The 14262-nt window shown below is 43.3% G+C and overlaps 1 protein-coding gene across 2 annotated transcripts in view; it reads right to left on the bottom strand.

Annotated features, from left to right (window-relative positions):
• MEGF10 (multiple EGF like domains 10) overlaps positions 1 to 5207 on the bottom strand; it is a 200294-nt gene extending 195087 nt beyond the window's left edge. The window contains exon 1 of one of the 2 annotated variants that reach the window (XM_089684764.1): positions 4961 to 5205. The gene's annotated coding sequence lies outside the window, so the exon portion shown is untranslated. Of the gene's footprint in view, positions 1 to 4960 lie in introns of both variants that reach the window. The other variant, XM_089684765.1, reaches the window with a different exon arrangement.
• Between the last annotated feature and the right edge of the window lie 9055 nt (positions 5208 to 14262).

The following is a 14262-nucleotide window of genomic DNA, read 5'->3' on the forward strand; positions in this document are numbered from 1 at the left end:
AATGCTAATTGTCTTCGTGAACCCCAATGCTCCCCACCCTGGGTGCCTGTACATTATAGGGTTGATTAACTAAAACTGGAGAGTGCAAAATCCAGTGCAGCTGTGCATGGCAGCCAATCAGCTTCTAACTTCAGCTTGTTAAATTAAGCTTTGACAATAAAACCTGGAAGCTGATTGGTTTCTATGCTGAGCTGCACCAGATTTTGCACACTCCAGTTTTAGTAAATCAATCCCATGAGTATTTTTATGTGGGATTGCTGGTTTGTCTGATTTCAGATAAGTAGTCCGCATGCTCTAATGATGTTTATTTAACCGCTTGCCTAGAGGGCACTTTTACCCCCTTCCTGCCCAGGCCAATTTTCAGCTTTCAGCACTGTTGCACTTTGAATGACAATTGCACGGTCATGCAACACTGTACCCATGTTAAATTTTTATCATTTTTTTCACACAAATAGTGCTTTCTTTTGGTGGTATTTAATTGTGATTGGGGTTTTTTTTTTTTTTTTTGTACTATAAACGAAAACAGAGCAGAAAATTTTGAAAAAAGAAAACGTTTTTCTTTGTTTCTATTATAACATTTGCAAACAGGTTTTTCTACTTCACAGATGTGCGTTGATGAGGCAGCACTGATATGCAGCACTGATGGGCACTGATAGGTGGCACTGATTGGCACTGACTGACAGACTGGAGACACTGACTGGCGGAACTGATGGGCAACACTGCTGGGCACTGATGGTTGGCACTGATGGGCACTGATGGGTGGCACTGATGGGCACTGATGGGAGCCACTACTAGGCACTTTTGGGGCTGCAATGATAATCTTTCCTCTGATTACTTTGTGATCAGCTGTGTCATTGGAGACAGCTGATCACGTGGTAAAAGGCCACTGTGATTGGCCTGTTACCTTGTCATGTATTCAGCTGTGTCCGTAGGACACAGCGATCACAGACAGCACTGGGTGCGAGCTGTTGGGGGCATGGGGGGGGGCGCGTTCTGGGAGGACGTCATATGACACCTTCCCAGGAGTGGACAAGCGCGCTGCAGCCATCATTCGGCTATAGCCCGGTTGTCAAGTGGTTATTTGCGGTAGTATACTTTTTTTTAATACTTTTACCTACAGTTACGCTTATTATAAAACCTTCCTGTAGGTAAAATGAATATCCCCTAAACATGCACCGTTTAGGAGTTATTAGCTCTATTTAAGAACCAGCTCACGTGCTCTGAATGAACAACATACCCATGCCATTTCTTCAGATCACTGTGCCGTGGCCAGGGACTCCTGCATCACACGCGGAAGCAGGGGCGGACTGACCATTTGGAAACTCGGGCACTGCCTGAGGGCTCGGGGTCAGTAGGGGGCCCCATGAGATGCCCCTGGTACCTTTTTCATAGGCTTTTTTGAGTTTGGGCAAGGACACAGGGGCCCCATGATCCCCTATTGCCCGGGGGCCCCATGAGTTGTCAGTTCGTCCCTGTTAGGGACTGATGTGAATGTACAATATATATGTAAAGCGCTGCATAAATTGATGGCACTATATAAGTACCTGAAATAAATAAATAAGTATGTATCTTACAGAATATTCATTTCGCAAATGTTAATTTGTATCACCTACTCACAAAACCCACATTCCAACTGGTGTCGTCTCTTCTTACACACCAATCTACTTCCAATGATGCCTACATGCAAGGAGCACAATCCAATCTTTCATGAGCAGTGCACAAAGGAGTCACAAAAGTCAACCAGCCACATAAAAGAACAGCTTCAGACAACAGTAACTGTTAGGGCTCATTTACACTGCGACGCATGCGTGTTGCGGGGCACTGCATTTTTTGTAATATGTTGACATGCGTTTTGGTTTTGGGTTTTTATGCCTTGTTTGCTTTCCAGTGCATGTTGCTTATGCATTTGAATATTGCACTGAAAAAAGTAGTACATGCTGTAATTATTTTTTTCAGCACTGGGAAAATGCAACGCGCCGTGCTGGCATGAACTGTATTCATAGACATTGCATTCATTGCTATGCATTCGGAACGCGCCCACAACGCACCTCAGCCCATCTGGTGTGGATGAACCCTAATAAGGCTGGCCATTCAGTATACAATTTTCTTACAATTTTCTGTCCAATTTCCTTTAGATTTACCTTAAACTATGTAGTGCAAGAGCCTGCCTAATTAGATACAATTGAAAGTGTTGTTTAGGTTTGACCTCATATTATATGGTTTTTGGTAAATCTAAAGCAATTTTCTAAAGAAAATTGTATAATGTATGGCCAGCCTAAAGAACGTTCATTCCTTCTGGTCTCAAAGTGGCGTTACATCGGACTGACATTATGGGGGGATTTTAATGTAAATATAATTACATTTTCCAGACATCAAATCAACAAAGCTGTTACACAAGTTCTATGTGTTGTTGCACCAGCCACACCAAATCACTTTAAGCCCCCCCCCCCCCCGTTCAGGCATGCAAATTAGAAATCGTGCAACTTCACTTGAAATCGCACAATTTTAAAGTCACGTCAATGCAACTTCGGGTGCGACTTGCAGATATCTGTGTGACTTTGTGCACAGATGTCTATGCAAGTTGCACTTGAAATTGGCAAAAGTAGTGTAGGAACTTCTTTTCAATTCGGTGCAACTCTGACTTCGTTAGAGACGCACCGATTAGAACGGTTCCATTACCGATCGTCGGGTGAGATTTGTCATGCGATTTGAATGACCAAGCCAACAAGCCGCATCAGTACGAACCAGGGATTAAGATCACCACACACACTACAATCTGACTATATAATCTCCTTTAGATCTTCCAACAACTATGTGGTACAAGTGTCTCCTTGACTGTATAACTTAGGTAGGTCCCCATAGTACATAGTTTCATTAAATCTAAAGTCCATTGTACAAAGACTATACAATTAGACTTTAAAGTGTAAGTTGTCCCTAAAGACAACTGTACAATCAGATTGTAAAGTGTAATGCCTAGTACACACAATCAGATAATCGGACGACCTATTGTTCATTTTTTGTTGCATGCTAGTCTCATATCAAAAATAAAGAGGTTACTAAAGTTACGATAGAATACAACTTTGGAAGCGATGTAATGTATTGTATTGCATTATAATGTATTCTTTCGTTTCTGAGCATGCGTGGTCTTGGTCTCTCGATTTTTTCGGACAAATACTGTACTGATTAAACAAAAATCATCCGAGCTGTTATCATACGAGAAACATTTCTGTGCTTGTTCCTTCGAATATTGTCGCATGAACTGTCGTGATCGGCAGTTGAAAGCTGTGTACTAATGATACGATCCGAAAGTGAATTTTGTCATCCGATTTTTTGATCATGTGTACAGGGCATTAGTTGTCCCTACAGAAGACTGTACAATCAGATTTTAAAGTGTAAATTGGCCCTTAAGAACACTGTACAATCAGATTGTAAAGTAGTAAGTTGGCCCTAAAGAAGACTGTACAATCAGATTGTAAAGAGTAAGTAACCCTAAAGAAGACTGTACAAGCAGATTGTAAAGAGTAAGTAACCCTTAAGAAGACTGTACAATCAGATTGTAAAGAGTAAGTTGGCCCTAAAGAAGACTGTACAATCAGATTGTAAAGTGTAAGCTGGCCCTTAAGAAGACTGTACAAGCAGATTGTAAAGAATAAGTTGGCCCTAAAGAAGACTACAATCAGATTGTACAGTGTAACTTGTCCCTGAAGAAGACTGTACAATCAGATTGTAAAGAGTAAGTTGGCCCTAAAGAAGATTGTACAATCCGATTGTACAGTGTAACTTGTCCCTGAAGAAGACTGTACAATCAGATTGTACAGTGTAAGTTGGCCCTAAAGAAGACTACAATCAGATTGTAAAGAGTAACTTGTCCCTAAAGAAGACTACAATCAGATTGTACATTGTAACTTGTCCCTGAAGAAGACTGTACAATCAGATTGTACAGTGTAATTTGGCCCTTAAGAAGACTACAATCAGATTGTAAACAGTAAGCTGGCCATTATGAAGACTGTACAAGATTGTAAAGAGTAAGTTGGCCCTAAAGAAGACCATACAAGATTGTAAAGAGTTTGGACAGCCTAAGCACTTTTTGTCGTCGCCTCCCCTCCACAGTGGATCACTTTTCAGAGGGTGGTTGACAAGTGTCTGGGAGGCTATAGCGCCCCGTCACCACCTGTTTTAACCCTGAAAAGTCAGCAGTGTGGCCCTATTCACTGGAATGGGTTGTGTTCGGTGGTAGTACTGCCCTCCCGGATAGATACGGATCAGAATTGTAGCCGCAGACTGTATACAACCCTGTATGGCCACCGTGGCAGCTTATGGGGCGCAGTTCACTCGCCATGTTTATGGCCCCTTTGGCCATCTGTGTGTATGAGCCCTAAAAGTGATATGTGACGATTCCTGTTAACGTCCCAAGTGAAACATGCACTTTTGCCAAAGTTGTAAAATGCGCACCATTACCAGACAAAGCGTAGCGAGTGGCGCAGTGAGGAGGGAGCGGCGCAGGTCTATGGATGGACAGCAAAACATTTCTTCATTTAACCCATCAAACGCTAAATAAGCATGCATATGGAAATCAGGGCCTTTTTCTTGTGCGCCAATCTTTGTCCATCCCCTGTTGTTATTGAAAACCCATGAATGTGGGCTAAGAATTGTAGCTGAGTAGTGAGCCAAAAGAGGCTCATCCATCACATTCACACCAATCAATGCAGAAGAGGTAGGTCAGCACATCAGCAATCATTACCAATAGAAGTAAGTGTCAATCATCCAGCTAGAAGAGTGAATGCAATGCATGGATCACCCCCAGAACTACATCATCAGCAAAGTTTCTGCAAACCACAATCCACCACAATCAGGTTTATTACTCACTAACAAGAAGATGCCATGATCACAGGGCATACACCATACAAGATCTGTGCCCCAGGCTGCGCTGGAAACTTTCCTCTACTTTCATCAGTCTTACCTGGATGACTGTCCTCCCTGCTCTGGATCCTGAAGACCCCACAAAACTTGTCTGAATTGTCATCAACTCTCAATCAGAGGAATTAGGCGATGCAGTACATAGAAGAGGCTGCTGATCCTGGAGCTGGCTTGTCTCCTGCTGATCCCTAGGCAGTGGCGATGTATTGTGCAGCCCCCAGAGCTCAGCCTCGCTCAGTGTCTCCTCTGACTGCTGTCACTGCAGCCCCATTCACAGCTCGGAGGCTGCGGGAGGGGGCGGGGACCTGCCATTGTCAGCATCTCTGATCGCTGCTTCTTCCAGGCTTCCCCTATTGTCTGCCATTGGAGAGTGCAGGCTTGGCTGCTAGGACGAGGGATTTCTATGGAATGGCCAGAAACTTACTAATACTAGCCTGAATGATGGCAAGAAGCTGAAGCCTGGGAACAAAAGCTTCATAAATCCCCCAGTAGCCACAGGTTAGATAAAACCCACTCTGTGTGCCACAAATATTTGTGCAAACCCAGGTATTACAATAAAAAAAAGTGTTAGTGACGTCATCACTGTGCTGTATTCAGAGCTGGATTTATAAGGGGGCTAAAGGGGCACTTGCCCCCCCCTGACTTCCTTTATAAAAAAAAATGTAATAATTATAACATTTGTTTTATTATTTAAAAAAATGAACAAAGTGTGTGTGAGGGTCATGATAAGCAACAGGGCCAGTTTACACTTCATGCGTTGCAGTTGCTTTTTTTCTGCATCTAAAACGCACAGAAAATAGGTTATATGGTTGTCAATGTCATATTTCACATCAGTGTTTGCAGTTTCAGTGCGTTCCAGCTGCAGAAAAAAAGTAGAAAATGCTGCATTTTTTCTGCACAGAACTGTACTGGAATGCAGTAAAATGCATCAAAACACACTGGAATGCACAAAAATGCACTAGAACACACATGTTCCTATTCAAATTGAAGAAAAAGAAAGGGGGAAAAATGAACTGGAATGAATAAAAAACCTTACTGGAACGCGCCAAAAACGCGTAAAAAAGATGCATGCAAAAACACATTTGGACTGCATTGCTATAGTGTGAACCGGCCCTTAAAGTGTTACTAAACCCGGATCCTGCATTCACTATATCTGGTCTCCCACAGTACACAGAACATAAATAGGAAACAACCCTCTTATTTTGGTGGGATTTTAAGGGCAAGTTCACACTGCATGCATTTCAGTTGCTTTTATTCTGCATCCAAAACGCACAGAAAGTAGGTTATATGGTTATCAATGTCATAGTTCACATTAGTGTTTGCAGTTCCAGTGTGTTCCAGTTGCGGAAAAAAAAAGAACATGCTGCATTCTTTCTGCACAGAACTGTGGTAAAGCACATAAAAAACGCACCGGAATGCACCAAAACCTCACTGGAACGCACATGTCCCTATTCAAATTGAAGAAAAAGAGAGGGGGAAGAAATGAACTGGAATGCATAAAAAAAGCACTGTAATGCATCGAAAACGCATAAAAACCGCACTGGAATGTGCCCAAAGTGTGTCAAAACCGTGCATGCAAAAACGCATCTGGAACGCATCTGACTGCATTTCTATAGTGTGAACTGGCCCTTAAAGTGTTACTAAACCCGGATCCTGCATTCACTATATCTGGTCTCCCACAGTACACACAACATAAATAGGAAAAAACCCTCTTATTTTGGTGGGTTTTTAAGGGCCAGTTCACACTACATGCATTTCAGTTGCTTTTATTCTGCATCCAAAACACACAGAAAGTAGGTTATATGGTTGTCAATGTCTTAGTTCACATCAATGCTTGCAACTCCAGTGCGTTCCAGTTGCAGAAAAAAAGTAGAACATGCTGCATTATTTCTGCACAAAACTGTATCGGAGTGCGGTAAAGCACATCAAAAACACAGCGGAACGCACCAAAATGCACCAAAAATGCACTGGAACGCATATGTCCCTATTCAATTTGAAGAAAAAAAGAGGGGAAATGAATTGGAATGCATAAAAAACGCACTGGAACACGCCAAAAATGCATCAAAACCGTGCATGCAAAAACACATCTGGACTGCATTTCTATAGTGTGAATCGGCCCTTAATGTGTTACTAAACCCGGACCCAGGGGTGGACTGACCATTTGGGAACTCGGGTACTGCCCGAGGGCCTGGTGTCAGTAGGAGGCCCCATGAAAATGATCCCCTATTGCCCGGGGGGCCCCATGAGGTGTCAGTCCGCCCTTGCCCAAACCCTGCATTCCCTATATCTGTTCTCCCACAATACACAGAACATAAATAGGAAACAACCCTCTTATTTTGGTGGGAATTTAAGGGCCAGTTCACACTACATGCATTTCAGTTGCTTTTTTTCTGCATCCAAAACGCACAGAAAGTAGGTTATATGGTTGTCAATGTCATAGTTCACATCAGTGCTTGCAGTTCCAGTGCATTCTGGTTGGAGAAAAAAAAGTAGAACATGTTGCATTTTTTCTGCATAGAACTGTACTGGAACTTGGTAAAATGCATCAAAAATGCACCAGAACACACTGGAACGCACAAAAATGCACTAGAACGCACATGTCCCTATTCAAATTGAAGAAAATGAGAGGGACAAAAATGAACTGGAATGCTTAAAAAACGCACTGGAACAGGTAAAAAATGCATCAAAATGCACTGGAACGCATAAAAAAGCACATGCAAAAATGCATCCGAAACGCATCTGGACTGCGTTTCTATAGTGTGAACTGGCCCTAAAGGCACACAAACCTGTATATATAAAAGAGAGAGAAGCAGCGCCATCTAAGTGCAGCAATAAAAGCAACTAATTTATTCCACAAAATTGGCAACTCACAATAGTAGTAGTCAAATGAGCACTTGTCAACCGCTGTGCAACTCCTGGTTGGTCCCTCTGCAGGCAAGTCTCCAAAGCACTGGCCTGGGCTTTGCTGGTGGTTCCCAGTACAGTACAATGTTGGCCTGATGAAGGAGCATGCATGTTCTGAACACGTGCCACGCCTATTGCCATGAGGATCCACCGGGAAGTACTGAGAACCACCAGCACAGCCAAGGACAGTGCTTTGGAGACTTGCCTGCAGTAGGAGCAGCCAGGAATTGCACAGCGGTTGACAGCAGCTCGACAAGCAATCATTTGACTACTACTATTGTGAGTTGCCAATTTTGTGGAACAAATGATTTGCTTATATTGCTGCACTTAGATGGTGCTGCTTCTCTCTCTTTTATGGCTGACACAGAGCAGGGGCGGACTGACCATTTGGAAACTCGATCACTGCCCGAGGGCCCGGGGCCAGTAAGGGGCCCCATGAGATGCCCCTGGTACCTTTTTCATAGGGTCTTTTGAGTTTGGGCAAGGACACAGGGGCCCCATGATCCCCTATTGCCCGAGGGCCCCATGAGTTGTCAGTCCTCCCCTGACACAGAGTCTCTTCTAGCTCTTTTTGAATCGGCTGCCACTGATTCATGCATTGTTGGAATATCCCTTAGCCACCTTTGGACTTTAAGGACATAATATACTAGCCATCACAGTATACATCTGTTTTTTTTTTCTTCTTAGTGCACCAGATATTTCTCTTGTTCTTACAAAAATCTGTATCAAAGTTTAGTTTATATAAAAAGTTTAATCGTTTTCTTTTATTGTCCATAACATTCAAAATTCCCATAAACCCACAAATACAGGCGGTTATACATACACATCAATCACAAATTATATACAAACACAAAGCGGGGTTCAAGTCATAATACGACTCTTAAGTGTGATTGATGTGTATGTATAACCACCTGTATTTGTGGGTTTATGGGAATTTTGAATGTTTTGGACAATGAAAGAAAATGATTAAACTTTTTATATAAACTAAACTTTGATATAGATTTTTGTGCCTTTAAAATCCCACCAAAATAAAAGGGTTTTTTCTATTGTTGCTTAATATGGGGTGATGGCACTATTCTTCACCACACCCATCTAATTTAACAGTACACAAACATGGAAATGCACTTTCAGTAAATACCTTTTCTCATCAGTAGTATATAGCAGTCTTGTGACTTCTATCAGTGTCCAGCTGAGCACTGATTAAAGCTTGTAGGAGAAGCTTTCATTCTCCTCTGACTGTCCTATGAGACTGCATAACCCCTGACCCTCTGTCTGGACAGTGCTGATCGACCCTGTGCTGATCACATGCACCCTCCCAAAGAAAAAAACTCTCTAGCCACACACACTAAACTGAGCATGTGCAGAGTGCCTTTTTAAAGCTCTGTAATATCAGCAGATTGATTGGGGATAGTAGAAGAAGGGGAGGATCAGAGAAGAAGCAGCCATTTTACACAGGAGGATTGTGGAGGATTACCCCTTAGGTTCCACAGTGAGTATAACAAGCATGATTTACTGCATATACAGACTGATTTTACTGTTGTGGCTTTAGTAACACTTTAAAAGCAAAATGAATGCCTACTTTGCTTGCAGAATGTTTCCCAAAACTATGCTCAGTATTTTTTCAAGTGCTCAGTTTTTTATTACTACCATACCTTGGTGCGCTAATGAGTGAACCTATTAAAGTGACCCTTCTCTAATATTGATTATTTTAGTAAATATAAACTGCAATCTGCAGTACTGCTTGCTGTTTTGTACAATAAAAAAATTGATTAAACTTTTTATATAAACTAAACTTTGATATAGATTTGTGTGCCTTTAAAATCCCACCAAAATAAGTGTTTTTTTTTTTATATTTTTGCTTGGGATGATGGCACAATTCTTCACTACACCCATCTAACTTAACAGTACACAGAACATGGAAATGCAATTATTTTAGTAAATACTTTTTCCCATCAGTAGTATATAGCAGACTTCTATCAGTGTCCAGCAGTGCACTGGTTAAAGCTTGGAGGAGGAGTTTTCACTCTCCTCTGATCAGGGGCGGACTGACAACTCATGGGGCCCCCGGGCAATAGGGGATCATGGGGGCCCCTGTGTCCTTGCCCAAACTCAAAAAAGCCTATGAAAAAGGTACCAGGGGCATCTCATAGGGCCCCCTACTGACCCTGGTTTCCATAAGTGCCCAGGTTTCCAAATGGTCAGTCTGCCCCTGCCTCTGACTGTCCTATGAGGCTGCAGGACCCCTGACCCTCTGTCTGGACAGTGCTGATTGGTCCTGTGCTGATGACTTTAATTCTCCCAAGAAAAAAAAAACACACCAAACTGAGCATGTGCAGCTTGCCTCCAAGCCTCTGTTCTGTCAAGAGATATATTGGAGACTCTGGAAGAACGGGAGTATCAGAAAAGAGAGGATCAAACGTCCTTTTTACACAATGCGGAGGATTAACCCCTTAGGTTCCACAGTGAGTATAACAAGCAATGCATTACTGCATATACAGACTGATTTTACTGTTGTGGGTTTAGTAACACTTTAAGCCTGACGTCAGAGGCAAAGAAAGGGATGAGGGCTTCTAGCAGATATTTTACATTTCAACTTTTCAGACTATTTTACTATTCCAGATGTTCATTTGTGTTGCAGAATTTATTGTTTTTTTAAGGAGAAACAAGTGGGTGGGACAAGGAAAAAGTTTGAAAAGTGTTGGAAATTGCCAGACAACAGACTCGAGCCCATCAAGTGGGAGTGAAGTTAATGACCATCATCGATTTATCGCAGTGAGAAGCACGAGAAAAAAGCTCACTCCTCTGCTTGACCCCAATTGGGTCAAGTGGCAAATTCGACCTTCTCTATTCTCTATTAGGGTAAAGCAAGTGGTACCCGAAATTATAAGATTGGTCAAATTTGCGACAGGGGTGGCCCTGGATTGGAATTCGGCCAAAATGACATAACAGAGTGTCGGATGAAATGGGCAGAGAGTAGAGGACTTTCCTTTGTTACATGCCTTGCACCAAGTGTAGCAGCGAAGTCGACTCCTAACCAGGGCCGGACTGACCATTTGGAAACTGTTGCAAAACTACAAGTCCCATCATGCCTCTGCCTTTGGTAGTCATGCTTTTAACTATCAATCTTGCAATGCCTCATGGGACTTGTAGTTTGGCAACAGCTGGAGGTCCACCCGTTTGACACCTATGCCCTACACTATCCAGTACAGAGTCCCCTATAGACACCCCACAGTACAAACAATCCAAGTACAGATTCCCTCTCTACAGACACTCAGCACAGGCCTGCCTTCAGTACAGATACCTCTCAGTACAGCTCCCTTCAGCAAAGACCCCTTTCATTACAGACGCCCCTTAGTACAGACACCCCCACAGTACAGCCCCTTAGTACAGGTCCACCCCTCCATACAGACCTCTTCAGTACATACCACCCTCAGTACTGAGACCCACTCTGTACAGGCACCACCACGTTATAACCCCTCCCAGATCAGGCACCCCCCTCCAGTACAGACCCCACATCAGTACAGACTCTCCCAGTACAGATTCCTCCAAGTACAGACCACCTCAGTACAGACACCGCACAGTAGAGACCCTCTTCAGTACAGACAACCCCTCAGTTCAGCCCCCTAGTACAGACACGCACAGTACAGAGCCCCTCAGTCTAGGCTCCCCCAGTACAGACACCCCTAAGTACAGACCCCCGAGGTACAGACACCCTGCAGCAGGGGCGGACTGACCATTTGGAAACTCAGGCACTGCCCGAGGGCCCAGGTGAGTAGGGGGGCCCCATGAGATGCCCCTGGTACCTTTTTCATAGGCTTTTTTGAGTTTGGGCAAGGACACAAGGGCCCCATGATCCCCTATTGCCCGGGGGCCCCATGAGTTGTCAGTCCGCCCCTGGTCTGCAGATTTCTCTTTAGTCTAGGTTCACACCTATGCATTTTCCGTTGCGTTTTGCAGAAACACACAGCAGTCCATTTAACATGATTTCCTATGGGACAGATTCATATCTCCACGTTTTCACCCAGTGCGTTTTTTCGAAAGGATCAGGGACTTATTTAAATGCAAAACATTGCGTTTTTGGTTCTATAGACTTAAATGGAGATGCTGCAGAAAGGCATGTAGTGCTTTTTTGACGCATTTTTGATGTGTTTTGCGTTTTAATCTGACCAGCAACAAGTTGGGAAAAAAAATTCAGAAGCACTGCAGAAATGGATCAAATACAAACTGCATGTTTGTAAACCTAGCCTTAGTGCACATCTCCTTACCAGATGTAAACAGTTCAGAGAGAGGGAAGTTCTGTACTGCAGTCAAACTAGCTCTATAGCGCCTCTCCCTGTCTGACAGTGGAAGTTGAAAGGTGCAAAAGAAAAAATGATCAAGCACCTCCAAAATGCTGGTGTATACTGCACCCCTGTAAGTACGCCACTGCAAAGCATACCAAGATTCAAGTAAGAATATACATGCCTCTGGTATATAGACAACATTTGCTTAGCCTGGAGATCGGAAGATCTCACTGATGCACACCTCCTAACTATCCCTCCTTTGGAACCAAATCCCTCTGTCCCTTTTCCTCCTTAGTGGTCCTTCTTTTTGAACAAATGTATAAGCCTCTATAATAAATGCAATACCTCACAGCCAAAAGTGTTACACTATACTAAACCTTTTACACAGACCTTTTTATTATCATATTAACATTTTAAAAGTCACCATAAAGGAAACAAAGTGATGATAAAAGCACATTTAGTTTTAGCCAATCAAATTTTTGCCTATTAGTTCTTCATAGCCCACAAAACTGGGGGCATGACATGGGGTGTGTCCTATGCCGAGGGCTGTGGATAAGGGGGTACCACCAGTCCTCCTGTATGGGGCCCAGGCCAGCAGGGGGGACCAGGCAGCTGGGTGAATCGAATGTGGGCAGGGAGGGTGATCAGCACACAGGGGGGCAATTACTGGAATCGATCCCCTGTATGGTCTCTCTGCAGCAGCTGAAAGCTGGCTTCCTCTCCTTTCCCTCCCGCTGGATTTCAGCTGCTGCAGGGAGGGATAAACAGGGGATCATTTCTAGTAATTGCCTCCCAGCCGCACCCTTCACCTTCCCTTTGCACCATATGTTTTTATCCCTGCTGCCCTGGCCCCCCTGTGTGCCACCACCCCCATAGTGCTGCAGTATTCCCTACTTTCCTTCCCACTGGCAGCTGAAAGCACACAATAGGATCCTTCAGGATGGAGAGTGGAGAAAGCGTCCGGTAAATATGTCACATTTACCACCCTCTTCCTTTTCTAAATAAACATAATGAGTGATCGGTACCAATTACTCATTGTGTTCATTCATAATTGAATCATAGTAAACTGTGTTTTTTTGGGGGGGCCCTGTCAGGTTGGCTTTAAGGTGCCCCTGTGGTTCCTAACAGCAGCCCTGCCTATGCCTACACATTTTGTGTTAAAGGGTGTCCCTCTTTCCCATCCCCCATCCCCACCAAGGTCCATCTAAAAGCCAAATATCAGATTGAGGTAGACTAATCCTTTTCTTAGTGATCAAAATATAAATAGCTGATAACCAAAACTAACATATCATAACACATCCAAATATTATATGGACAGTTGGTCAGTATTGAAAAACATGGACTGTCTGGAAATCAGGGACATTGGAATCACTAAAACAGAAATCAGCCCATAGACCAGAGCTGTGGGCTGAGAGGAAGAGCTGGTGTAAAGTAAGTGATAGAGCCTGTTCTGAAATCAGATGTTTTTCCTTTACTCTTTAGCTGGCAATCCTGCCAGTAAAACAATTCCTGTAGTAGGCTGACAACACTCACTGAACTGTATCTATGGTGGAGCACCACTGTCACTCTAAGCTGCTTTCTGGATGAGGTACTACAAAACACCTCCTCCTCATCCATTACTCGGGGGTAGGACTAGAAAGCACCTCCTCGTCTCCATTTCATAGGGTGGAGGGGGTTTGTATTTCACAGAAGATAGCTGGTAAAGCTGATAACAAAAGCATCTGTCATTATAAGTGTTTTTACATTTCTATTCCCTATGTAGTACTTTATCCCATGTTTCTAAGTGCTTTCTAACCCCAGTTATGAGGTCCGACTTGCCCCCATCCCCTACTGCTGCAGTCAATCTAACAGCATTTATGAAGAAGACAGCTGATCCAAAAGTGAAGCTTGTCTTGGCTGTGAGCATTTTCCAGAGACAAGCCACAGCAAGGAGAATGCAGAGAGGCAGGACATGTCAGTTGTATTATTATTGAGTTGTTACTGGGGAATCAATTGGGACCCGCCAGTAAATACAATTAATTTATACAATTACATGTAAAGTTATTAGAAATGTGTTTGGACTAAGACTAGCCATATACACATAGATTTCTATGGGTGGAAAATCAAATCACCCTTGTTGGCTATTGAATTCAGTCAAGCGGAACCCCTGTCTGTCTGC

This window comes from Staurois parvus, unplaced genomic scaffold (assembly GCF_062004578.1).
Source record: "Staurois parvus isolate SC_StPar_1 unplaced genomic scaffold, SC_StPar_1.0 ptg000355l, whole genome shotgun sequence".
Taxonomy (NCBI): domain Eukaryota; kingdom Metazoa; phylum Chordata; class Amphibia; order Anura; family Ranidae; genus Staurois; species Staurois parvus.